The sequence below is a fragment of the Thalia democratica genome, chromosome 2 (assembly GCF_965202585.1).
Source record: "Thalia democratica chromosome 2, ktThaDemo2.hap1.1, whole genome shotgun sequence".
Lineage (NCBI taxonomy): Eukaryota > Metazoa > Chordata > Thaliacea > Salpida > Salpidae > Thalia > Thalia democratica.
Genome location: NC_139166.1, coordinates 17467739 through 17493809, shown reverse-complemented (window position 1 = coordinate 17493809; position 26071 = coordinate 17467739). Strand labels below are relative to the sequence as shown.

General features: G+C 25.5%; 7 non-coding genes across 7 annotated transcripts; 5 read left to right on the top strand and 2 right to left on the bottom strand.

Moving 5' to 3' along the window:
• The first annotated feature begins 1089 nt into the window (after window positions 1–1089).
• Trnaa-agc (transfer RNA alanine (anticodon AGC)) lies at window positions 1090–1162 on the top strand. Its single transcript has one exon. It is a non-coding gene; the product is annotated as a tRNA-Ala (tRNA).
• A 3624-nt stretch (window positions 1163–4786) lies between these two features.
• On the bottom strand, window positions 4787–4858 carry Trnap-agg (transfer RNA proline (anticodon AGG)). The gene has a single exon. It is a non-coding gene; the product is annotated as a tRNA-Pro (tRNA).
• A 1587-nt stretch (window positions 4859–6445) lies between these two features.
• Window positions 6446–6518, top strand: Trnav-aac (transfer RNA valine (anticodon AAC)). Its single transcript has one exon. It is a non-coding gene; the product is annotated as a tRNA-Val (tRNA).
• A 2038-nt stretch (window positions 6519–8556) lies between these two features.
• Window positions 8557–8638, top strand: Trnas-gcu (transfer RNA serine (anticodon GCU)). The gene has a single exon. It is a non-coding gene; the product is annotated as a tRNA-Ser (tRNA).
• A 7292-nt stretch (window positions 8639–15930) lies between these two features.
• On the top strand, window positions 15931–16002 carry Trnae-cuc (transfer RNA glutamic acid (anticodon CUC)). Its single transcript has one exon. It is a non-coding gene; the product is annotated as a tRNA-Glu (tRNA).
• A 5883-nt stretch (window positions 16003–21885) lies between these two features.
• Window positions 21886–21957, bottom strand: Trnae-cuc (transfer RNA glutamic acid (anticodon CUC)). Its single transcript has one exon. It is a non-coding gene; the product is annotated as a tRNA-Glu (tRNA).
• A 3608-nt stretch (window positions 21958–25565) lies between these two features.
• Window positions 25566–25638, top strand: Trnav-cac (transfer RNA valine (anticodon CAC)). Its single transcript has one exon. It is a non-coding gene; the product is annotated as a tRNA-Val (tRNA).
• The last annotated feature ends 433 nt before the right edge of the window (window positions 25639–26071 follow it).

Here is a 26071-nt window from a genome sequence, read left to right as displayed (position 1 = left end):
AAATACGTCACGCTTAAAGAAAAATTAAACAATTTTACAAATATTTTTTATGCTACATTGTTAAGACTACTGCTAGTTTTCTGAACTTTATTTTTGTAAACATACAAGATAAGCGTGTCGGCCTATGAGAAATAAACTTTGTTTGTGATTTTTATTTAAAACAAATACAATCAAATGAATTAAATTTAAAAAGTATACTTTTAACTATTTTATAAAGTTTATAACTGGTATTACAGTTTATTACAACTTTGTAAAATAGTTAAAAGTATACTTTTTAAATTTAATTCATAACTGGTATTACAGTTTATTACAACTTTGTAAAATAGTTAAAAGTATACTTTTTAAATTTAATTCATTTGATTGTATTTGTTTTAAATAAAAATCACAAACAAAGTTTATTTCTCATAGGCCGACACGCTTATCTTGTATGTTTACAAAAATAAAGTTCAGAAAACTAGCAGTAGTCTTAACAATGTAGCATAAAAAATATTTGTAAAATTGTTTAATTTTTCTTTAAGCGTGACGTATTTTTGTAAACTTTTTGTAGAAAAATAATCTGCCATAAGCTTATACTTCAGCGGTGCGCTATATTAACTGCGTACTGTTTGAGTCTAAATTCTTATGAAGTTAATGAACTTATAAAATTTTTCCTTATGGAGTTTTTCATCAACATCGGTGCGCATTTGCAATTACGCACCGAATCAGTATATTGAGTAATAACATGTACTTTTCTAACTTGTCACTAATTGGTATTCAAAATTTCGTTTAACTTTTTGAATACTAGATAAACATAGTTGAAAAAAGGCAAACTAAGCAGAAAAAATAAACTATAAAGGATAAAGATATTACATTCTTTTTTTTACATTTTCCTTTTTTTGGGTGGCACGCATGCGCCAGTGTCCCTCCCCACGCTACGCCCCTGCTACATACACATTACTATGATAAGCAAGTGTCAAATCGATGAAGTTAATTATCATTGATAGCTTAGTGCAAAATAAACGCACTTACCAGGCAACGAGCAGATAAGATAAAAGAACTTGACGAAAAATATGATTATTTAAAAACGCCACGGGATGATCACTTCCAGGTGGGGGTGTAGCTCAGATGGTAGAGCGCTCGCTTAGCATGCGAGAGGTACCGGGATCGATGCCCGGCACCTCCACATATTTTTGCTGTTCTGTTACAGAATATTCAATGAAAAATTTATTTACGTTTACAAACTAGTTTTAAATAATTATTAGCACAAACGTTTAATGATTTCCTACTAATATATAAGAGTAACTAGTACTAAAACAATCTGTATTTCAGAAAGTGGTATATATTTTAAATGCATGCTCTAAACAGATAAATAAATTTTATTTCAACTGTATAACAATTTCTATATAAAATATAATAATACATAGAATTTAATATTATATACATAACAATAAAGCAAGTTCTTTAAAAGCAAAATATTTTTTTTCAGACTTCAAGTAAAGCTTTCAAGAAGTGAAATACTTTAAACACGTGAAATTATATTTAATTATGTATGTTGCTAAAACTAATAGTTAAAGTTATAACACAAATATTTAAGCTTGTTTGCTAAAATCACCTGTAGCTAAAAGAAGTTAATGGAGTATTTTTTAAAGTTTTGTTTTTATTAATTTAAATTATTTAAATGTTAATACATATAGAAAAATTTTCTTTAGATTTTGCTCAAATTTGAAGACTGTAATGTTGTTATGTATTACTTTAGTTACAAAAACTAGTTTTATCTAAGGTGATGTATAACAACACAGTTTTTACAGTTATTGACTTTGTTTTTTAAGATTTTTGTAGCAAGTTTTTAAACTATCATTAAATAAAGATTTCACAAACAAACTCAAAAATTTAGTTTTCACATATCTTAAGTGTTTGTAACGCTGTGAAGCGATACTTTTACTTCATATAAATTAAAGTAGAATAAAGCAAGCTTTCTTAAAGTGTTCTGACTTGTAGGTGGTAAGTTTATTATGCAATACAGTCGGAGGATCAAGTGGTCTAGAGGTATGGTTTCCGTTTAGGCTGGGTGAGGTCCCGATTTCAAATCCCGGACAGAAACACAATTTTGTTAATGCTAGTTATATTGGTTAGTAAGCCAATCTACTACATATTTTTACTACTGAATATTATCTACTTACTTTAGAGACAACGATTTGTATTTTTAAACTTAAGTCTTTCTTTTTTTTACTTATCATACTTTTAAGAACTATCTTTAATAAATTTTTATAACTAAAAACATATAACAATATACTTTTTAAATGACATGGTTTTCAAATAATTCTAAACAACAGTGCACCTAAATTCTATTATTTTCTGTAAATATTATGAATCGGTTTAATTTTCTAATATTATTTCTTAAAATAGTTTTCGAAGTTAGTAGCAGGATATTAAGTTGCACTTGATTACTGTTTAGATTTGGTTGGAAGTTTTGAGCTAAAAAATCATTCAAGCGTTAAGAGAAAGCTCGCAAGGTCAAGTTTTATACTGATGCAAGTTTAATACACTTGACAAAGGGAGAAAATAAAGTGCATAACAGAAACCCTGAAGCAACATTGAGTTATGGAATGTTTTATATAAGCTGATACAACAGATAGACGGGGAGATTCTAGCCACAGCCTGCTGCAGTAAACGTGATAATGAAGAATAGACATTTATATTGTTTTCTTGTCTTATATAAAGTGTTTTTTGATTAGTATTATTTTTATAAGTATTTCTTATTTACATTCTAAGTAGTTAAATCGTATTTTGTTTCATACATTCTTAAAGTATATTCTTGCTAGATTAAATCTTGTGTAAAGGTTTTGACCACATTTAAAGTGTTTTCTAAATTTGATGTTCTTTATATATTTGTTAGTGTTTGCAATTGTTCTTTATATAAAATATGTTAACTCATGTCATGCCTAGTTTTGTATAGAGTAGCCTAAGTATTATTGGTATCATTATTTAGTATAAGTTAAGTTTAATATTAAAGGTACCTACATCTGGAGGTTACAAGTTTTAATAAAATTTAAACACTTTCGATAAGCTTTTAGCAATATATGTTTACAGCATGACTTGGATAGAGTAAAACACTATTGTAAAAACATAACAACTTGAACTAATTTATTTTTAAGATTTAAACAAATTACGAAATTTATGAATGTAGAAACAAAAAAAACAATAGATTTTTAAGTTTAATTAAAAACTTACACAACTAGTAGCTAAAAGTAAAGAAATTGGGAATTTGAAGTTGATTGTATACTGTTCTATACGGGAACGGATCTAAATTGCACAAAGATAAAATTGCACGAGATTACTAAACTGCACGAAGACAAATTTGCACGAGGGGAAAAATTGCACGAGAGAACAAAATTGCACGAAGACGATTTTGCACCAAGGGTTAATTTTTCATGAGTTAAATTTTTGCACGAAAGATAAAAAAATACAGAAAAAATAAAAATGAAAGCTATCGACCAAGGGTAAGGGTAAGGGTTAGGGGTAACAGTAATAGTAAAATGTTAATAAATAAGAAAAATAAAATTAATAAATAAATTACAAAAAAAAAAGATTAACCCGTGCAAAATTGTCTGCTCGTGCTAAAGTGTCTTCGTGCAAAAGTATCTTCGTGCAATTTTATCTTCGTGGAATTTTATCCCCTCGTGCAAAAGTATCTTCATGCAAAAGTATCTTCGTGCAATTGTGTGCACTCGTGCAATTTTGTCCCCTCGTGCAATTTTGTACGCTCGTGAAATTTAGACAGCTACCCGTTTTATACATATAAACAAATCTAATATCATGTTAAATTTAAACTTCATTACACCTATACGTTAGTAAAAATAAAGTAAAAGTTATTAAGAAATTTGAAATTTGGAAGTGATTACTACGTTTAATAACATACAAAAATAAAAGTTGTTAAGCAAAAAACATGAACGTTTTGATTAGTTAAGTTTATGTTTTATATATTTAGCAATAGTTATAATCATATAACAAGCTCATGTAGTAGTATTTAAAACTAAAACTTGTAGTTGCTTTGAAAGTTATGCAATAAAAGATTTTTATTTTAGTAATATTTTAATTTTGTTTTCAAGAGCGCATAACAGGTAACTTAAATACGCTACTAAATTAACACTTTAAACTAAAAGTAAACAAAAGACAATGATTTATGGTTTAAGCAAGCGAAATAAGGTTTTTGTATAACAATGCAATTAAAAAACTAAAGTCATTTGTATTAATTTAAAAACAAACTAGTGTAAGGTGACAGTGTAGTACTAATTTGATATATTAAATTTGGTAAAAGTTATAATAAGACAATTCCAAAAATAGTGTTATGACTTGGTGTTTTTTTGTAAAAAATGTAATACTATTTATTTTCTTAATTTAGGTGATTATAACAGCTAAATGCCATGTAAAATGCTATAATTTATCTCTAAAATAATGATAAATAGAGAAGCAATTAAAACAAAGGTTAAATAAAGTTTCTATGTTAGTTTATAGTTTTATTTTAGAAGTTAGTAACAGCACTACTTTATAGTTGTTTAAAAACTAGGTTATAGTAAAGTAAGCTTACCATTAATTAAAGAATATTAATCATTTTTAAACTATTATTAATAGCCCAGCAATTTTAACCATTACAAAAACTTTGAGTTTTAGTTTTAATAGATAATGTTAAATCAATAAAATTGTTGTATAGTTTTGTATTTCCAATTCTAATTTTGTGTAATAGTTTTTAAGAATGATTAATGTTGCATAATAAAATATCAGAAAATAATTAAACAAATAAAAACAAGGGCCCGTCCGGGATTTGAACCCGGGACCTCCCGCACCCTAAGCGGAAATCATACCCCTAGACCAACGGGCCACGTGCTGATCAACAACAAATGCTGATTATATATTTTAACAACATTGTATCTGATGCATACGTTGTTCTTATTTCTTAGTAGCAAAGCCTTAGCTTATAAATAGCGTTATAACAAATGATAATACAAGCTTAAAAGTTTTATAAGCTTTACGAATTTATTATGAAATATTGCATACTCTTTTGTAGACTAAACTAGCTAGAGTAGTAGTATTATGTTTAAGTATGTTTGATAATATGTAGTTTTTTGTTAAGTATTTATTAATTACAGTCAAATAAATTTAGATTTTTATAAAACTCTTATCATAGAAAATTGTTTTACTTTTGATGATTCTTTTTCATTAATTAAAATAAAACTTTGTAGCTATGTATGGTACAAGATTTTTCATGATTATAAAGAACTAATTGAAGTTTTAGATGATAATTTTAGTCTAAATTAGACAAACACTGAAACTTGTTTATTAAACACTAATTGGTTTTTAACCCTTTTTACAAATTAAAAACTAATTCTATTTAAGTATATATGTTTCTAACTTGATAGCATTTAGAGCTTAGAGCTAGTAAAAGAGTTAATGACTAATTTAAGTAAAAAGTTTTTGTAAATATGAAAAATAGTATGTAAATAAGTTTAAAATTACGCTTTTAATATTTACTAATATTATCTATGTGTTTTCAGTTTAAAAAACTAACAATTTTTTTTAGCTTTCTTTTGTTCAATTTGATTATATTTTTATACTTTTTATTTTGATTTACTAATCATATACACTCTTTTACAAGTTTTAGTTTGGAAATTATTCTCAAAATTGAATCAAAATATTTAGTGAATACTAAAAAATATATTCAATTTGTATTTAAAATGAATTGAATGGGTGTAACAAACGGTTAGTTCAATTATACAATTTATTTTTGTCTGAATGCTATTTAATAATTATTCAAGTTTTTTAATACTTAAAAGTAGTCAAAAAAATTTAAAATCGAAAATATCCCAAAATATATTGATATATGTTATTAAGACCAACATATATTTTTTAAACATATTAATGTTATAAATTTAAATAATCCGTCAAACATTTATTTGAATGTACTATTTTTAAAGTTTGTTTTGCTTTTACTTGTATGCATCGAAAATAAATTAGTAAATGTTAATTATATTTTAACGAAAGACAATTTATTTGACAATTTTATATGCATATCTATTTTATAAATTAAATATAATACTCGTCTTTATCTAGAAAAAAACATTAAGCTTCTATAACTACAGTTTTTAAAATAAGTATAAAGTTTAAACGATATTTTAAAAATTGTGCTCATTGTGCACAAAATAGTATAATATAAGTAATCAAATCATATTGCTTAGAAAACTAGTTAAACAATCTCAAAGAAGGATACTGTTTAATTTTGAGCGCATTATATAATTAGTTTTGTATATTACTTATAGATTTTATTTTTTAGAAGTTTATAGGTTTAATATTATCTTTTTTATACATACCATTACATCACTTCACATGTGTGATAGCAATTCAAATTCAGCCAATTGAAACCGAGTAACTTAAAAGATTTATATACGCGCGGTATAGGTTACCAACAAGTGTTTCCGTAGTGTAGCGGTTATCACGTTCGCCTAACACGCGAAAGGTCCCCGGTTCGAGCCCGGGTGGAAACATATTTTGTTTTTGAGTTTTGTTAGAATAGACATTTTGATTAATGTAACATTTTTCATAATTTACTGGTGTGCTGAAACAAGGTGTTTATTGCAGCTTTGACAAAATTGTATTAAATTTTTTAAGTGAATTATAACTTGGTATGTTGTGTAAAATTTAAAAAAAATGTTGAAGGACTATAATGTTCTAGATATATAATAATATTGAGGACAGTGAAACAGCTGTAAAACTTATTTGATTTTAAAAAAGTAAATCCATACGTTTATATGGACTTAATGAAACAATTTCTTAATATTTTTTTTTTAAAACAATATCTTAAATACTTTTGTTGTTATAGGGACAATTTTGTTTTTAAATACCACCTCAAGCATGTTAAAATTTTAATAAACATAGACTATTATTTAGTAAATAAAGTTGTTATAACATAACTTTTTGATGTTACATTACTTAATGTTACATTAAATTAGATAAAGCTAAAATAAATATTATGAAAGTTGTAATTTTTAAGTTTAAAACATAAATCTTATAAATTTTAATACATTTAATTATACGCACATGTAACCAGAAAAGTTTAATAAAGTTTTCATTTAATTTCATCAATCAAAATTTTGGTAAGTAAATGCAGTTGTAACAAATGTACTTTATAAAGCCTAAGTTTTGGTTTGACGACGTGAGCCTGGCTAGCTCAGTAGGTAGAGGGTTGCACTGTTAATACAACGGTCAGGGGTTCAAGTCCACTGTCAGGCTTCTTTTAAATTATTAATTTTTAATCTGTTTTGTTACATGTTTCGTTCAAGTTGAGTTTTATAGTCTATATCATATATTGTTTTTTAGTAAAATTACAAAATCTAAACATTTTAAATATGAACAAGTTTATAAAGGGTGAAAGTAGTTTTGACCAAAATAAGATACAAGCAATAAATTATTTAAAACTATGCATTTACATTTTTGTTGTTGTGTATAATAAAAAGTATTAATAAGAAAAATTTGAAAACTGCTTAAAGCATATTTGTATATTTTGTTAACTAAAAATTACTTGTTTGATTAAAAGTGATCTGCTTTTGTGGTTTTACCTTAAACGGTTTAAAGAATAACTTATAAAACCTAATAGCTTAATTAGCTTAAAAATGTTAAACTATCATCTTGTAAAAATTAACTTAAAGTATACTTAAACTATTCAGCGAATCAAATCAAGTTTTGTTTACATGTAAAGATAAAATCTATTTTATACAATATTTACAATTTTAGCTAATAATATTTTCAATAGGTTAAATATTCTTGTCTAATTTAAGCACTTCTTAATTTAACGAAAATATCATAGGACAGAAAGTTTTTATGATAAAAATACAAGCAACTCAAACTTTAAGCTAAATCATACAATAAAATTATTTGCCTTTTTCGTCGCTTAAACTGTTTAATCGTTGGTTTAAATCTAAATAAGCTGCTTTATTACAATACTGATAGTTTTTATTTTTGAATAACTTTATCATTTATCCTCTAACTTTAACCAAAAAGTCAGATATTTGTTATTACGTGTAAACACTTAAACTCAATCATTTAATACAAACAAATACAAATACATTACTTCACAAAAGTACAACTAAGCAAAAAAGTTATAGACAGTTTATATACAACCAAAATTTAATACAATAAACTTTTCATTCAGTTTTACGAGTACCTCTTTTATATGACGTAATAATTATTTTTGAACTAAAATGGATAAATTGTAAAGATTAGAGGAAATATATTTAACTTATTAACGGAATTGTACTAAATTCACTAACTGGTTTTATTAAGCAAAAATATTAAGTTAGACTAGCAATATGTTTAGCAGCTTAACAACTAAATATAGTGGTGAATTTATGTTTTCGGAACACACAAAACTGAAATAAAGTTCTTAAAAAACTTAAAATGAAGAAAAAATTAAGCTTAGTTAAAAAGCATAAACTAAATATTTGCAATCATTTCTGTGTTAGGTACAAATAGAGATAGTTGTAACTTTACAGTTCAATATAGGCTTAATTTGTAAATCGTCAGTAAGACGGGGTGGCCGAGTGGTTAAGGCGATGGACTGCTAATCCATTGTGCTCTGCACGCGTGGGTTCGAATCCCATCTCCGTCGTCATTTTTGCTTACTCTATTTGATATGTGTTGTATAGAGATTGTTTTTTGTTCAAAACACTAAAGAGTTCATCAATCTCTTTCTCATCTTTTCGTAACATAAAACAGTCGTCAACATATTTGAAGTCAAAACACAAAACAGTCGTCAACTATAAAGCTCGTGAATATATTAGACAAAGTTGGCCCTAATGGCCATAACTTATCTATCGTGTTGGGAATACATTTGAGATTTAAATGTAAAATATAAATTGCACACCACTATTTGATAACTTTAAAACCTTCAGAAATTGTTTTTACTTATACTAGGTTTAAGATACTGAGAGCCTAAATACAATTATTTAAAAATACGGAAAGAAAACATGTAATAGTTAAGTTACTACGTAAAGTATTGTAGGAATGATTTTATGCTTATAACATTACTTCCAAAAAGTTTTAGTTATAAACAAAACTCAAAAAAGAATCCAGTATATATATTTATTTATAAATAATAATGTGATAAATTAAACTTAAACACTTTCCACAGAACCCACTAGATTTCAGATCGTACTAGCTTAAGATAAAAAATTATTTTTTGGTTTTTATGAAACGTATGTTTTGGTTTATTAAAAATATACTTTTACTGATAAACTATTATATTTATGTATATGATTAATAAATTACACAGTACTCTTTCTTTATTAAACAAACGCATGTTTCTGTGTGTTAGTTTAAACTTCTAGTACTGTGTAAATATGTTTTTATATATTCCAGTGAACTTTCTTCGCATCTCTATTAGCGATTAACTTAAAATTTTAAACAACTATACATTTATATACAAATTTTAATCTCTTTTACGTTCGAACATGTTTAAAAATTTTAAATATTTTAAGTTATTTTTATCCTCATAAAATGTCTAATTGACTTTACTAATATTATACTTAATTATAAATGGCCAATGCTTTTGTTTTTATTTTCAAAATAGCAATTGAGTGTATTTAAAAACGTATAATATACTCGTTTTAAAAATTTAGTGATAATTAGTTGAAATAGTAATAATGTTTAAGAAAATATTTATATTTGTATCTATCTGATAAAATAGTATTTCAAATTAAGAGAGATGTGATTTACCAAGTGTTGATTTATGACTAAGAAAGGCAATCTTATCTAAAACAAAAGTAGCATTACATTAAATAATTTACTAGAGTCTCTGAGTAGTTTAATGAGCTGTTAATAAGTATATTTGAATATAATAAACAGGTGCTGTTTTCAAAAAAGAATTAGTACATAGTTATAAATAAAATAATAATAATAATGAACGACAGAGATGAGATTTAACAAATGTTATCCAAAGTTAATACAGTAAATGTTTAAGTATAAAAAAATACTGTTCTAAACTACAAACTAATCCAAGCACCCATCAGCAAATATTCTTAGCAACCTAGTTTACTTAAGACAAACATATTTGCTTCGTGACGTAATAAAACGTTTGACTTACTATTTATTATATCAATTTATTCTGTTCAGTCGAGTGGCCGAGTGGTCCAGTTATTTCGATGGCATGGGTTCGAATCCCGTCTCTGTCACTTTTTTTTTTAAATTCAGAGCTCATTTTTACCTAAATGCTGATTAAGTATAAGTTTTAACATCAAATAACGTTAACTTAATCAAAAATTATATAAATTTTATTATTTAACTTTAATTTTGATTTGAAATCAACAATGTATGTTAAACACATGTACAAGAGGTAATAAATTAAATAAATATCCGTCTCAGCCAGTACTTTCACTAAAAGCAGCTGTAGGGTAAATTAATTTCAACATGTTTGTGCAAGTTTAAACTAAAAGTATAGTTCATTTTTTATACTGTGTTGTGTTTTATATTGGTATAGGTGTTAAATTTCACACTAAACAATTAAAACTTGTTATACTTAAATGCTATTCTAAGTACATAAAATAAATTACTGTGACATTAGTCCCTAATTTGACTTCAAGCTAATTTGTTCAAAAAACGACTTTCTTAATGTTCAATTCAGCATAAGACGTAATCATTTTTAATTTCTATTTCAAGTGTTTTAAATAGTTGTAGTTACACATTTCTTGAACTATATAGTTACAATTAATGTTTAAAAAATAATGTAGGTTTAAAAACTAAAAATTCATAAACATGTTTTGCTAATCACGAACAACTTTTATTGTATTTTATTGATTGAAAAACTTGTAGTGATTGTATCATTATAAATTGAAAAAGCGTCAAAAATAAAATTTGATTTTCTGGTTTTGTAGAACTGTAAACTTTCATCATTGTTTAAAAGTATAACTTTATTTGTTTAAATTTATATAATAGAAAATAAATTCAATGTTGTATTTTAAGACCTGCTTATATAATAGTTAACAGACCGCATTTATTACAAATAGTATAAAAAACAAAAGGTAATAAAAGTGTCTTTGTTGAACAATAATAGTCGAATGTTTTAATACTAAAGTTTGACTTAACTCTTTATAGTTTATAAAAACCAATATAAATTAAAACCATTTCTAATTAATGTTTAAATGTAAGTTATAAAACTTATTTCTTATAAAATTACTTCAAAAAAAAAAACGTTTTATCAAATTAATTGGACTAAGTTGTAGTACTATGCACGAAGAAGTTTTTGCACAAAGGGTCACTTTTGCACGAGGGGTCACTTGGTAAGGGTTAAAGGTAACATTGATAATAAAAATAAATTAAAAAAAAAAAAAAATAACAAAAAAAAAAAACTACAGAAAAAAAAAACTAAAAAATGGAAAAAATTAGTAACCGAGGGTAAGGGTTAGAGGTAGCACTGATAAAAAAATATCTAATAAATTTGTTAGTACAAAAAAAACAAGAAAAAAAAACAGAACGAAAAAAGAAAAAAATAATTATCGATTGAGGGTAAGGTTAAGGGGCAACAGTGATAGTAAAAAATAACAATTTACAAATTTTTCAACCCGTGCAAAAGTGACCCTTCTTACATTTTAGATTTCTACCTATTGAAAACATGCCAAAAACATAAAGTATTTAGTGAGTATATAAACGCTACATAACATATCTATTTATAAGCATTGTTGGTTCAGTGGTAGAATTCTCGCCTGCCACGCGGGAGGCCCGGGCTATTCCCGGACAACGCATATTTTGCTTTTTAATATTTGATATTAACAGTTTAAACTAATTAATAAAGTATTTCTATTGATTCATACATTTATAATTTTTTTTTACGATAACACAATTTATAACTTTAACAGCTGTTGCTGTATTTTACACATATTTTCGTAGAAATGTTTTTCGATTTTAAGTACAATAAAATCGTTGAACGACATGGTCATGGTTGTAATAAAACATTAAGTATTAATAGTTATTACAGTGTTTTGTGTATGTATGAAGAGTGTCTGTTTATTAATAAAATTTTAACAATTATTTTTATTTAGACAACTTTGAGCAAAACAACTATATCAAGTAGAAGTTTAAAAATATTACGTCACCATTATAGCTGCAAACATTTTTTTAACAAAAACAATCAACATTAATAAATGCTTGCTGAAATTTAACTGCTTTTATGGCTCAGGTTTGAACAAGCACATGTTTTGCAATTCTTAGATAAAACGACAATCTATGTCTATTGAAAACTGTATTTAGTGAGTAAACACAAATTAAAACTTTTTATTTTGTAAAATTTAGCCACATAGATAGTTCTACGCATAAAATAAAAATTAGTCGACTAATATGTAAGTTGACCCTTAAAAATTCAATTTAAAATACTTAAATTAGATTATTATTATCTTAATTAGAAATACAGTAATAAGAAGCACACTAAAATTAAGTGCAACACAAAATTAAAAAAAAACTAAACTTTAATTAATCTACTCACCTGTTATCTAAGTAAAGTTATTATATTTAGAAAAGTTCTCGTTTTTAAACATCAACTTCTACGTAACTAAATAATTAATGATTCTTTTAAACTTTAAGACTATGAAATAGTATCTATGAAACTAGCAGAATTGTTTTTTAGTTCTTTGCAAATAGTTTATCTGAAGCTTAAACAAAATAAAATATTATAAAACAAACTTGCTTGTTCACAACAACATTTTTATGTAGATTTTTGCTACAATCATCAGCTATTCAAATTAAAAGTAATCACTCAAATGAACAGTACTGGATTAAACCAATTACAAAAAACACACAATGATTTAACTTCGAAATATGTTCAAGGCGCTTTAATGTTATAAGTAAGTTTACTTATCTTTGATAAGTAAATGTAAAGTAGAGATAAAAGTAGTTATAGTAATGTTTTGTTCATAACATATATTTTTAAAGTAACAATATAAAGCTGTTATTCACCATAACTAAATGTCACAACTGAAAATCAATCTGAGTATTACAATAAAAAATATATTTACAACAAAACCAGTGACAGGAGCGGGATTCGAAACCCGCGCCTACAATTTAGACTGCGACCGGAACGCAACGCCTATGACCACTCGGTCATCCTGCTACGGACGTATTTAGTTATATATACTTTATAAACCCTGTACATTTAAATCATTTTCTGCCTGTGTCCAAAATAAGTACTACAAATAAAATAAAGATATACGAAACAACTAACTTTTTAAGCTTCCAAACTTTGTTCGAATTTTGCTATAATTTTTTAACTATTGACAGTCTGAGAAGTAAAACTCAAATATAGTTATTTCTTATTTTTGAAAAAACTATTTATATATAATATTTTAAACTTCATCATCGAAATTAGTTCTGTAAAACTTGAAGAACTCGGTTTCGTGCTTATGCACTCATCAACCTCAAAACAAGATGAAAATAAAGCACAAAAAAAAACACAGACTTTTGTACTGAATATTTGTAATGTACAATGTTCAATTCTTACGTCATATTGTTTTTGTTTTTGTAAACTTTTGCATCGTTGTTCACCAAAGTGCTTTTCATTTTAAATTTGAACTGGCTGAAGATTAAAGAAAATCTTTTTTGTCTTTATGAAACATATGTTCCAGTGTTTTTTAAAATCGTAAATTTTTATAAATTATTCAAAAGCCCTTTAAGTGGGCTCAGTAGAAGGTGTTCAAGTTTAAATAATAACCTTGTTATGTATATATATATTAAAGATTTTACGGTCGAAAGTGCTCGACAAATTAAATTGGAGCTAAATACTTAACTTATTGTATAAAAACCATAATTTATACAGCTGTTTCACACATGAAATGTAAAATTTTATGTGCTCCTCAGTAAGCTACAGTTTATTAAGCTTAAAACATTTTTCCAAAATAACCTTTCTAAACTTTCCTAAAAAGCATAAATTTACAAACACAGCGTATTATTTCAAATTCAGCTAATCGTACAATAAACTGCACCATAACTACGTCGTAATTATTGTAAAAACTTTCAAAATCTAAATTTCTGTTTACTATTATAATAAACTGTAGCTTACTGAAGAGCACATGAAATTTTACATTTCATGTGTGAAACAGTTGTATAAATTATAGTTTTTATATTAAAGTTTTTATATTTATATATATATATATGTAGAAAATAAGGTGAGTGTTTAAAATCAACCTGTTTCTACATAGCCCACGTGAAGGGCTTTTATATAATTTATTAATATAATAAGATTTTAAAAAATATTAGTACATATGTTTCATAAAAGCAAGAAAGATTGTCTTTAATCTTCAGCTAGTTTGAATTTAAAGTAAAAAGCATTTTGGTGAATAGAGATGCAAAAGTTATACAAAAAACAATATGACGTAAAAATTGAAAATTGTACATTACAAATATTAGGTGCAAAAATTGACCTTGCATCTAATTAAACAAACAACTAAATTTCACAAAAACCACAGTTTTTTAGAGTTTTTTATGGTCGCTCAACTGTGGTTTTTGTGAACTTTAGCTGTTTGTTTAGTAAGATAGAAGATCCATTTTTGCACCGAATATTTGTAATGTTAAAAATAAAGTTAAAAAGTATGTGTTTTGTTTTGTGTTTTTTTTTGATCTTTTTTTAAAATTGATGAGTCCATAAACACGAAACCGAGTTCTTTAATTTTTCCATTTTGAAACAAACCTTTGTATTAAAAAAACCCTTAAGGTGGGCTCCGTGTGAAAGGTTTAATTTATTAAGTTAATCAACTTATTTCTATATACATATATAAATAGATATAACATAATACAGTATAACATATATATATATATATATAAAGGTTTATTTAAAGATGCAAAACTCAAAGGACTCGAGTTTCGTGACTATTCACTCATCAGCTTCAAAACAAGTTTAAAATAAAGCACAAAAGTTTCGGTGGCAAGAGATTGCAACCTTTTCAAGCAAAAATAAGTTTTCAACCGGTCGCGAATAAAATATACAATTTGCATAAATCTATTTAAATAAGATCTTTACATCCCAGTAAATTGAGCATTCTTTTTCAGTTAAGGCAAATAACTATAAAATAATTATATTCATTTACATAGTTATGAGACTTAGTCAAAAGATATCAATTTATTATAGTTTTATAAGCAATAAAAAGCTCTTATTTTAGAAAATAGTTTAAGATTAAAACTCGGCTTCAATTTAACTCCTCATATTATATTTACTTAAACATATTTTGTTACAGAAAATATTTTTGTATCTTTAAAACGCTTTTCCATAAATAACATAAATAAGTTAGCTTTTTAAATAATAACAAAGAGCATAAAGGTTTAACACATACATGATTTAGTAGTTTTGATTACTAATATATGCACTGAAGTTTATATGAACAGTAATATGTTATTTTTTTCTGAATTGTTTGTTGTATAAAGTTAGACAATTTTTTTAGTTTAAATAATTTCCTAGTTGAAGAGAGTAAATTCTAAAAGTAGATTAGTAATAAATGTTTTACTATGGCTAAGTAAAATAAAACGTTACTATGCAAACAAACATTATTTGAAAAACAAGTTTAAATGTTTCAGAAAAATTAAATAATACACAAAGTTTAAGACAATTCAAAACACAAATACAGTATTTCAATTATTGAGCATAATAGAGTAATAATGAAATAAAAACTTTTACACATTGAATATTTATTAGACAGTGAAATTGGTTAGAACTTCAAAAACTTCATCTTGATGTATTTGAGAAAAGTTTAATTATATTAAACAAAAGTTCTTTAGATGCCATTCATATAAAAATAACCTTTGCTAGAATGTTTTAATTAAAACTTACTTTTTTCAGTTCAAAAACCATATATAACACTTAACTTAAAACACTCTGCATGCAAAAAACATAGGTTTATAAATGTGAAAAGTTGCCTTCAGACGTCCTCCCAGGTGGTCTAGTGGTTAGGATTCGTGGCTCTCACCCACGCGGCCTGGGTTCGATTCCCGGTCTGGGAACATTCATTAATTTGTTGAAGTAGCCTAAGTTTAAAATTAATTTCTTTAACTATTTCTACCTTATAATGAAAACTTGTAAACTTAATTACTAAAGTTGCGCATGCTTTCGTTAATATATTTCATTCAGAATATATAAGAAGACAGTAATACTTAAATTTAAAACAAAACAGACAATTTAAAATAGTGACTTTTGTTTTATTAATTTAAGCACAAAGTTTAAGAAAATTAAAAAAAAAGCTTCAGTGCTAAGTAAGAATAAAACAAAAATTCTTATTATCAAAAGTAAAGAAAAACACTCTTCATTAAAAGTAAATAACAAAAACCGTCCTCGGGTGGGCTCGAACCACCAACCTTTCGATTAACAGTCGAACGCGCCACGAAGACCTGTGTGGTTAACACTTATACTGTTTATATATTAAAGTTTTCTCGCTTCACATGTGTGTTATTTAATTACAAGTACTCTGTTGCTAAATTTAAAACAAATCTGAATGCTTTAATATGAAGTTTTCGAGCATTTTTTGATTAACTCAGTACACTAACCATTCTTTTAAAAATTAGTAGTTTTGAATTTTTTTTATTTAATTGAATAAGTATTTATTTTTTACAATTACAGAAAAATTACATAACTCTAATTAATATGAAATCAAATTTGAAAGTTGTGTTTTAGACTACCATAAATGTTTAATCTAAATACCAATTACTTTGAAACGTTAAGATCAATATGTCAATTACAATAAAACACGAGCTTTACAGTCAAAATTAAAACTCTAAAACGAAAAAATCTATCTAAAATGAGAAATTAAACTTCACAAAATTAAATATTTTTCTAAAAAAAAAATAAGTATATATGAGAAAAATAAAATAATTTATATACACACATGTATCTAACATTATACACACATAAAATATATATTGAACTCTACGTCAAAAGGTAAAGTTTCTATATGAAATGTTTTTGATTTTTAAAATTATCAATAATTTAAATAAGTAATTTAACATTTTATACGACATTAAAAAAAAAAAAAGCTTATTAATAAATTAAATTGAAGTTTTTTTTTTCTTTTTTAAAGTACTCTTATGAGTTTAGACTCTACTATTGTTTACTTATACACTATCAAAACTACAAACAGAAAAAAAAACATGTTTATATTACAACTTTCTACAAACTAGACTGAACCAATGCTATTGAAACTCAGTTATATACTCAAAAAAATATAAATACCTACTCAGATGAAAAATGAGTACAAATTTAACGTTTATTTATAATAAAATAAATAAAAAGCTTCTGTTAATTTTATGTAAACTCTATTGAATTGGTTGATCATTTGATATATTATCCTTTAGTTCAAACTGGAACCTTCAAAGATGGCTTTGGTATTTTAACTTAATAGGTAGGTCTGTCCAAAGTATACTACTTTGATAAGCTATTAATTTATATTTTTTTGAGTATATAACTGAGTTTCAATAGCATTGGTTCAGTCTAGTTAGTAGAAAGTTGTAATAATATACATGTTTTTTTTTTCTGTTTGTAGTTTTGATAGTGTATAAGTAAACAATAGTAGAGTCTAAACCAGGGGTCGGCAGGCAGTTGGTGGTCGCGGGCCAAATTTCAAGTGTACAAAGTCTTCGCGGGCCGCAGTTTTAGTTTTAGTGACATTTAAATAAACTTTTAGTTTTAGTCACACTAGAAAAAAGTTTTACTTTTATTCACCTTATCATTTTAGATGACTTTTAACTATACATAGAATGCCTATTTAACTTAATATATATAAGAATAAAATTTTAGCTGTACATAGAATGTCTATTTAAATTAATATTTATTAGAATAAAATTTTCTTTGACTAATATACTTAAGTGTTAATAAACTATGTATTTTTATAAGCACTTAATAAGTTAAACTTAATACTTTTGTAATTTTACTTACAACCCAAATTTCTATAAGAACCAAACTTTAAAGACAATTTATGGGTTAATTTTATATATTTTTATATTATCAGCCCTTTTTTCATATTTCTAAGAGTATTTACTTCATAAAAAAGTTTTTGCGTGTTAAATAGCTTACATTCATTTAAAAAATTAGTTAGCTTAATAAGATTAATACCTGTTTGTATTCCAGAAAGCTAGAACAAATTCTTTAACATAATTAATTCTCTAATACTTAAATAAAATACCTTATTAGTAACTAGTCTTTTACATGGTTGCCACTTAAAAAGCAAAAATGTCTAAGTTGTATCAAACCAGTCTAAGTTTATTAAAATTTAAAAAAGCTAATAAATCGTTTTAATCAAGCTTAAATACCTAGTAAAAATATCATCATCAAAAAAAAGTACACTAAGTGTAAGAAAACAAGAAAAAACTACAATTAGTAAACTACACTACAGTCATAAAAACTATTCTGGGAATTAAAAGATTTCTTTAAAGTGTTTGAAATAAATTTTTCACACACACCTGAGTTTTCCAATTTTTAAAATAGCCTGTTTGTGTAGCAACCCAGTTAAAATAAAGTTCACAACATAAATAAATAACGAAAGTTATTAACAGTAAATAAGTTACATGCCAAAAAAAGTAAAAATCAGCTTGAATGGACAATTAAGTTTCTTAAACAACTTTAACAAAAATATAAAACTTTATTGAGTCATTAGCGAAATATAAAAACTTATTTTTTATTTAGCATTATAGCAATTCTTAATCTGCAATACGAATATTGCATTTAAAAATATTAATTGTAAAATATAAGACGACCTACAAGAATAAAAAAACGTTAGTTAGGACTTATTGCGAGAAACGATAAAAAAACAAATATACAAAGTCAGTTCCAACAAAGCACATGATTATCTTTAGTAACTACAGAATTATCAGAAAAAATTGTCAAGGCAAGATATAAAGTAGCAAAATTTATTATTTAAAATAAGATACCGTTTATAATTGAAAACTTTTTTAAAGAATTTATGTTGGCAGTAGTGAAAAACTTTTGTTTATTTCTTCAACGAAATCAAAAAGTTATATTTAGGAAATGCATTAAGGTTATAAAGTCGCATAAATCAAATTAGGACTTTAATCAATATGTTAACATGAGAGCACCGATAGAAAAACTATTGCTCATCTAAGAATTTTTATTAGAGATGTTTTTACTAACTTTGACATTTTACTAGAATTACTTGGTTTAGTTCCAACACGAAGCACACCAATCGGTGAAATTTCACAAGTAAAGGTGCAATGCACAAATACAAAGTTTTTAGAAGTACAATTCCTTCTTTTATATTTAGTACAAAGTTTAATTAAAGTTTAAAAAGTGTCTTAAAAAATATATCAATATTAAAAAACACTATAAGCTACTTTAATATATTTTTAATAAAGAAATTTTTATTTGCTAAGTTTTTTGTGTCAAATAGAAATTTCATTACTTTACATGTAAAAGTTGTTTGAAATTCGAGGTTTTTTCAAAAATTCTCAAATTCAAGTTTTTTTCCAGAGTTATTAAGCATAAATTACCAAGTTCAAAGCTTTTCCGGGACTCAATTTTTTTGGCAACACTGATTGTTCACACTTAAATGTACACAATAATATAAATAATATTTTGAATTATATCAGCTGCAAGACTTAAAATTTAACATATATTATAACTCAAACTAACACTGTGGGTTGAGCAAAACTTTCATCATAAGTTTAATTTGCCACTCTTTCAAGCAAAAAAGCCAGTCTGAGTCAACAAAAACATTCCTGATATTTTTGTATACAAAAAACAATTGTAGCCAAAAAATTTTAAAAAGACTTAATTGGCCTGAGATTTGAAGTCTTCAAATAGTGATAGTCTAAGTGTGTGTCAATTTTTAATTGTTTATTTGCTTGAATTTGAACTATTTGGATTAACAATATACAAACTTGATAAATTTACCATCTCTAAACCTAGTTTATATTAAATAGGTAGCTCAATAAACAGAAAATGTGTATATTGATATGCAAGGCATAAAAGTTAACTTAGTTTGACATAAACAATGTTTGAAAAATGAAAATGTATACCTAAAAAAAAATTATTAATTTATGTCATATATACTGTTTTAAATTTGTCTGTACAAATTTAGATATTACATGTAGAAACAACAATGTCAGAAAATTATGCATAAACTAAACTTAAATTAACTAAAGTATTAATTAAAAAGTGGTTTAAAATATAAGCATCTTTTTAAGTTGGTATGCATAGAAATTAATTTAAAGTGCAACAAAAACTTCTAAATATTTAAAATTTGTAAAAACAAAAATTAAATAAACCTTATTTCTTATTACTATGTTATTTTAAATGCTTTTACACTAAAATATAACATTTAAAAATAAAAAATCTATAAAAGAAACTTTGGTTTAAAAAATGTTGAAAAAGAATATCTAAGCTATAAAGAAATGACACTTTAGTTAATTACTGTGCATTACTTTTGTACAAAATGAAAAACATTTGCATTTAGTTTATTAAATAAATAGGTATTATATAACTAACTTATTAAATTCAAGCACTCTTTACACTCTTTTTTCCGATAATTACTTAACTAAAGCAGTATCTTCTTCTAAATATTTTAAATGTTATACAGAGACTTAAAACCAAACTAATCATATTAAATCGAGTTACCGAAAAAAATTTAACTTTAAATATATTTTTGCTCAGCGGGCCACATTTACATGCTCGCGGGCCACAAAACTTTCTCTCGCGGGCCGCATTCCATTCAAAAAAATAACGTGCTCGCGGGCCGCAGATTTACCATTCGCGGGCCGCAATTGGCCCGAGGGCCGCAGTTTGCCGACCCCTGGTCTAAACTCATAAGAGTACTTTAAAAAAGAAAAAAAAAACTTCAATTTAATTTATTAATAAGCTTTTTTTTTTTTAATGTCGTATAAAATGTTAAATTACTTGTTTAAATTATTGATAATTTTAATAATCAAAAACATTTCATATAGAAACTTTACCTTTTGACGTAGAGTTCAATATATAATTTATGTGTGTATAATGTTAGATACATGTGCGTATATAAATTATTTTATTTTTCTCATATATACTTATTTTTTTTTAGAAAAATATTTAATTTTGTGAAGTTTAATTTCTCATTTTAGATAGAGTTTTTCGTTTTAGAGTTTAAATTTTGACTGTAAAGCTCGTGTTTTATTGTAATTGACATATTGATCTTAACGTTTCAAAGTAATTGGTATTTAGATTAAACATTTATGGTAGTCTAAAACACAACTTTCAAATTTGATTTCATATTAATTAGAGTTATGTAATTTTTCTGTAATTGTAAAAAATAAATACTTATTCAATTAAATAAAAAAAATTCAAAACTACTAATTTTTAAAAGAATGGTTAGTGTACTGAGTTAATCAAAAAATGCTCGAAAACTTCATATTAAAGCATTCAGATTTGTTTTAAATTTAGCAACAGAGTACTTGTAATTAAATAACACACATGTGAAGCGAGAAAACTTTAATATATAAACAGTATAAGTGTTAACCACACAGGTCTTCGTGGCGCGTTCGACTGTTAATCGAAAGGTTGGTGGTTCGAGCCCACCCGAGGACGGTTTTTGTTATTTACTTTTAATGAAGAGTGTTTTTCTTTACTTTTGATAATAAGAATTTTTGTTTTATTCTTACTTAGCACTGAAGCTTTTTTTTTAATTTTCTTAAACTTTGTGCTTAAAATAATAAAACAAAAGTCACTATTTTAAATTGTCTGTTTTGTTTTAAATTTAAGTATTACTGTCTTCTTATATATTCTGAATGAAATATGTTAACGAAAGCATGCGCAACTTTAATAATTAAATTTACAAGTTTTCATTATAAGGTAGAAATAGTTAAAGAAATTAATTTTAAACTTAGGCTACTTCAACAAATTAATGAATGTTCCCAGACCGGGAATCGAACCCAAGCCGCGTGGGTGAGAGCCACGAATCCTAACCACTAGACCACCTGGGAGGACGTCTGAAAGCAACTTTTCACATTTATAAACCTATGTTTTTTGCATGCAGAGTGTTTTAAGTTAAGTGTCATATATGATTTTTTAAACTGAAAAAAGTAAGTACTTTTGGTAAACTGTACTAGCATTATAATGAATTTTTAATAAGTAAATATTAATCACTGACTAATTTGTTTACTTTTTCAAAACTTTGATTAAAACATGAATGCTTAGTTTTTCAATATTCGAAAAACTAAATTATTTTCTTTGCAATTAAAAATAAAACAAAAGTCACATCAACTTAAAAAAAATATTTGGAGAGCCAATAAAAAGTTTTTCTTACAATTAAATAAAACCATTTGAACGTATGTACAATGTTAAAAATATAATTTAATTTATATGTGATCATAGCAATTTGTATAACAAAATAAAGTTGCAAGTAAGTTTTAGTTTATATGTGATTGGTGATAAAATAACACAGAACTAGTTTACTGTTCAAAGTATACTTTACATTCAAAATAGAGTTTACGTTTAAAAGTGATTTTAAACGCATGACGTCCAAAGTTAAAATTAACGTTTGATTACTATACGCTAAAATTGGAAACTTAGCAATACTCTTTAACTTAAAAAGTAACTTTTTTACATTTTAAGTATCTTATGTTACCAACTTAAACTTAAAAAACTTAAAATATTTATCTTACTTATAATCGTGTTTATAGAAGTGTTCTCAAGTTTAAGTAAATAACTTATCAATCTTTAATTTGCTTATACTTATAAGTAGCACATTTTAAAAAATTAGTTAGAACTTTAAGATATATTGAAGATAGCCCAAACTAGACACCTTTTTGTTTTTATTAAAGTAAATTTTTAGTACAAATTATTACTAATAGTTTGATAACATCTTTTGCTGTCCAATAATTTATTTTCTAGTATGTAGATTAAATTATTTTGTTATTTTCAGCAGGAGTAAAAAAAAAAATTGCAACCTAAATACAAAAACGTACGATTGTGTAAGTTATAATTAGCATTTTATTATATATACAAACGTCGACAAACTGTATAAAAAAAACTATACTTTTTTCATTTTATTTACTTAAATATTTGTTAGCTTAACTTTAGAACTCAATTATAAACAAAAACAATTAAAGTTAATTGATAGAAACATAACATCCAGTGAGTAAATTTTTTTAATTATTGAATACTTGGTTAAAATTGATTTATGACAAGAAACGATTCAAAAAATATTTAAATTTTAAAGTTTTAGAATTTATTAAAAAAATTAAAGCTATTCAGTTTTATCGTAAAACAGATTTTCAAACTGTTTTGCTGCAAAAAACGTATTGAAGTTACAAACTATGCAACAATCGACAAAAAATTGATAGTATATAGTTAAATTTAAAAAAAAATGTATATATTTAAAATCTTTATAATTAATAATTTATTATTTTAAAGAAAAACAATTACAATATTTCACCGCAAAGCGGATTTTCAAACTGTAGATCTTACTCAAAAATATTTTTTTTTCTCAATTAGAATTCAAATAGAGTTCTGTAGATTATCTTGAAGTTTTTGATTTTACAAAACTGAATAAATACACTTTTTGAATATAGTAATTTTAATTCAGTTTATAATACTTAGATAAAAACAATTACTCTTTTGTGTATGTTTTAGGTTTATTGATTTGTAACTTATTTTTTAATGAGTTTAACAACTAAACTATCGAACACTACTTAAAACACTTTTTTTTCGTTGATCCTTACTTACTATTTTATCTAATTAAGATTATATTATGTTGAATAGATGTCCACCTGAAGTCGAAACCGTAATTAGTGCTTGGAAGGCACCAAAGCTAACCGTTACACCATCGATGCTTGTATTGAAATGGAGAAATTACTGTATATAATCTCAAATGAAAATGCAACTAGCTCTGTACTGCAATCAAATGCTAGCATATGTGCGTTCAAGCGTTAATTTTTTGCCGTTAGCTCGACAAAATGATCTATAATAATGCGTTGCAAATTTTCAACGCGTTTTCGCTCGCTAGCAGAATTATACACAGTTTATCTGCTAGTTTAAGCGGTAAACTCTCACGTGGTTTAACGCTTATGGCTATAAATTTGATGTTTATTTGTAAAAAATGTTCATTTCAAGTCGTGCATTTTATTTTGTAATTGCTTTTGTTTTTATTTGTATGTATCCATACGTGTGACCAAAGAATATTAAGTTTATGATTTTATTAAAATTAATATTTTTAAATCTAAGTATGTTTTGATTAAATGATGACTGAGAAAATAAATTGAGGTGTTTATAAATGATAAAACTAACTGTAGAAATAAACTGCTAAATATATTATAAAATTTTCTAGCTAATGAAAATTTGTTATTTAAATTTATAAACTGATTTAAGTCGTGGATAAGTAATAAATTAACATATCACTATACTACAACTAAACAAAGTATGACAATAAATAAATAACTAAAACTCAATAGTCACTTTAAGCTTGTAAGCTTGTCCTAAAAGTCAAACTAAAAAGATTTACAGATTGTAATATAAATAAAGTTTCAAGTTTTATAAACTAAGTCTTCTTTTGATTAAAATTAATACTAGTTTGAGTACTATTTGATGTTTACAACAACTTTCAATTAATTAAATATTTCTGTTTTGTCACATAGTTGTACATTTATGTTTTGCTAGCTAGTAAAAAGTTGAAATATTTTGTCAAAGCTCATAAGTATATATTTTACACTAATACCAAAATTCTAAATTAATTAAACAGAGAACGTTTATTCTAACAAAGTTTGCACTCTTAAAAATACTACATGATTGAAAATTTAAAAACCTTTCAAATTATTTAAACATTTTTTTCATTTCCTAGTTGTCAGCATAATAGTAAAACTTCTATATTTTTTGAAACAATATTGTTAAAAACGAAAAAATGTATATTTATAGCTAAGTGAGATTCAAATGTTAAAACATATAAATCTAGTTTTAACTATTTCTAAGGGTAGACCTTCAGCTAATTTAATTTAAATTAAAACTAATCTTGTAGCAATTACTTCTATATATCAATATAAGTTTCATTTAGGCTAATAATTTGCTAAGTATATTTAAAGTCATATTTTTAACTTAAACAACACAATTGTATTGTACAGCATTTTTTACTTTGTACTATTGAATATATTCATAAGCTTTCAAAGATCATCAGACCATATGCTTTCGGTAAACTGAAAACGGATTCGTCCTTATTAGGACTCATCAGTCAGTCACAACCGAAAAACCTATAGCCTTCTATCTACAAACGGTTTATCATGTTTTCACATGAAGCAACCATTTGATGGCATTGATCAGTAACTTCAGCATTGTCTTTTGCTGTACAACGTTCAATACATTGTCCACTAGGCAAGACATCTGGTACGCTCGTATCAATCAACAAAAACTGATGATCAGATGGAATGACTGAAGTCTGATGATCAACTCTTTTGTTAAACTTGAGCTTTTCTCACGGCACACGATAGTCCAGGCTTCTGCACTGCAGACTTTCGCCGATTTTTCGTCGTTTGAAGCTTTCAAAGAGAGTCAATTAAAGGTACAACAAGTTTATATACGCAATATTACGCTTGCTGGCAAGTGTCTAGTAGTGTAGTGGTCATCACGTTCGCCTCACACGCGAAAGGTCCCCGGTTCGAGCCCGAGCTGAATCATTTTTATTTTCATTGTACAAAAAGGTTTCATTTTTGTCAAACTTTTTTATTAAGTGTTTCGCTTATATTGCATGCAATTAATAAGTATATTTTTGTTTGTAAGCTGGAAGTTTAGTAAAATTTTCTATCTTTTTAGTTCTGGTTTTATTTGTTTTGAACTTTTTAAGTGATTTATTTATTGATTATTGTGATTTAATTTTATCTAATTTTAGATCTTCTAGTTTTATTTAATAAGTGAACAGCTAATATTTTTGATACAAAAGGTATGTCAACTTTTATAGTTGAAAAACATAGTTAAAATAAAACATTGCATTTCTTTACATCGATGACAAAACAAATATTAATATCGAACAAGCAAGTTTTTTTTTATTACACATACTTATTTTTTTGTTTATAGCTTCAGATAAACTATTTGCACAGAAAAAGAAAAAGA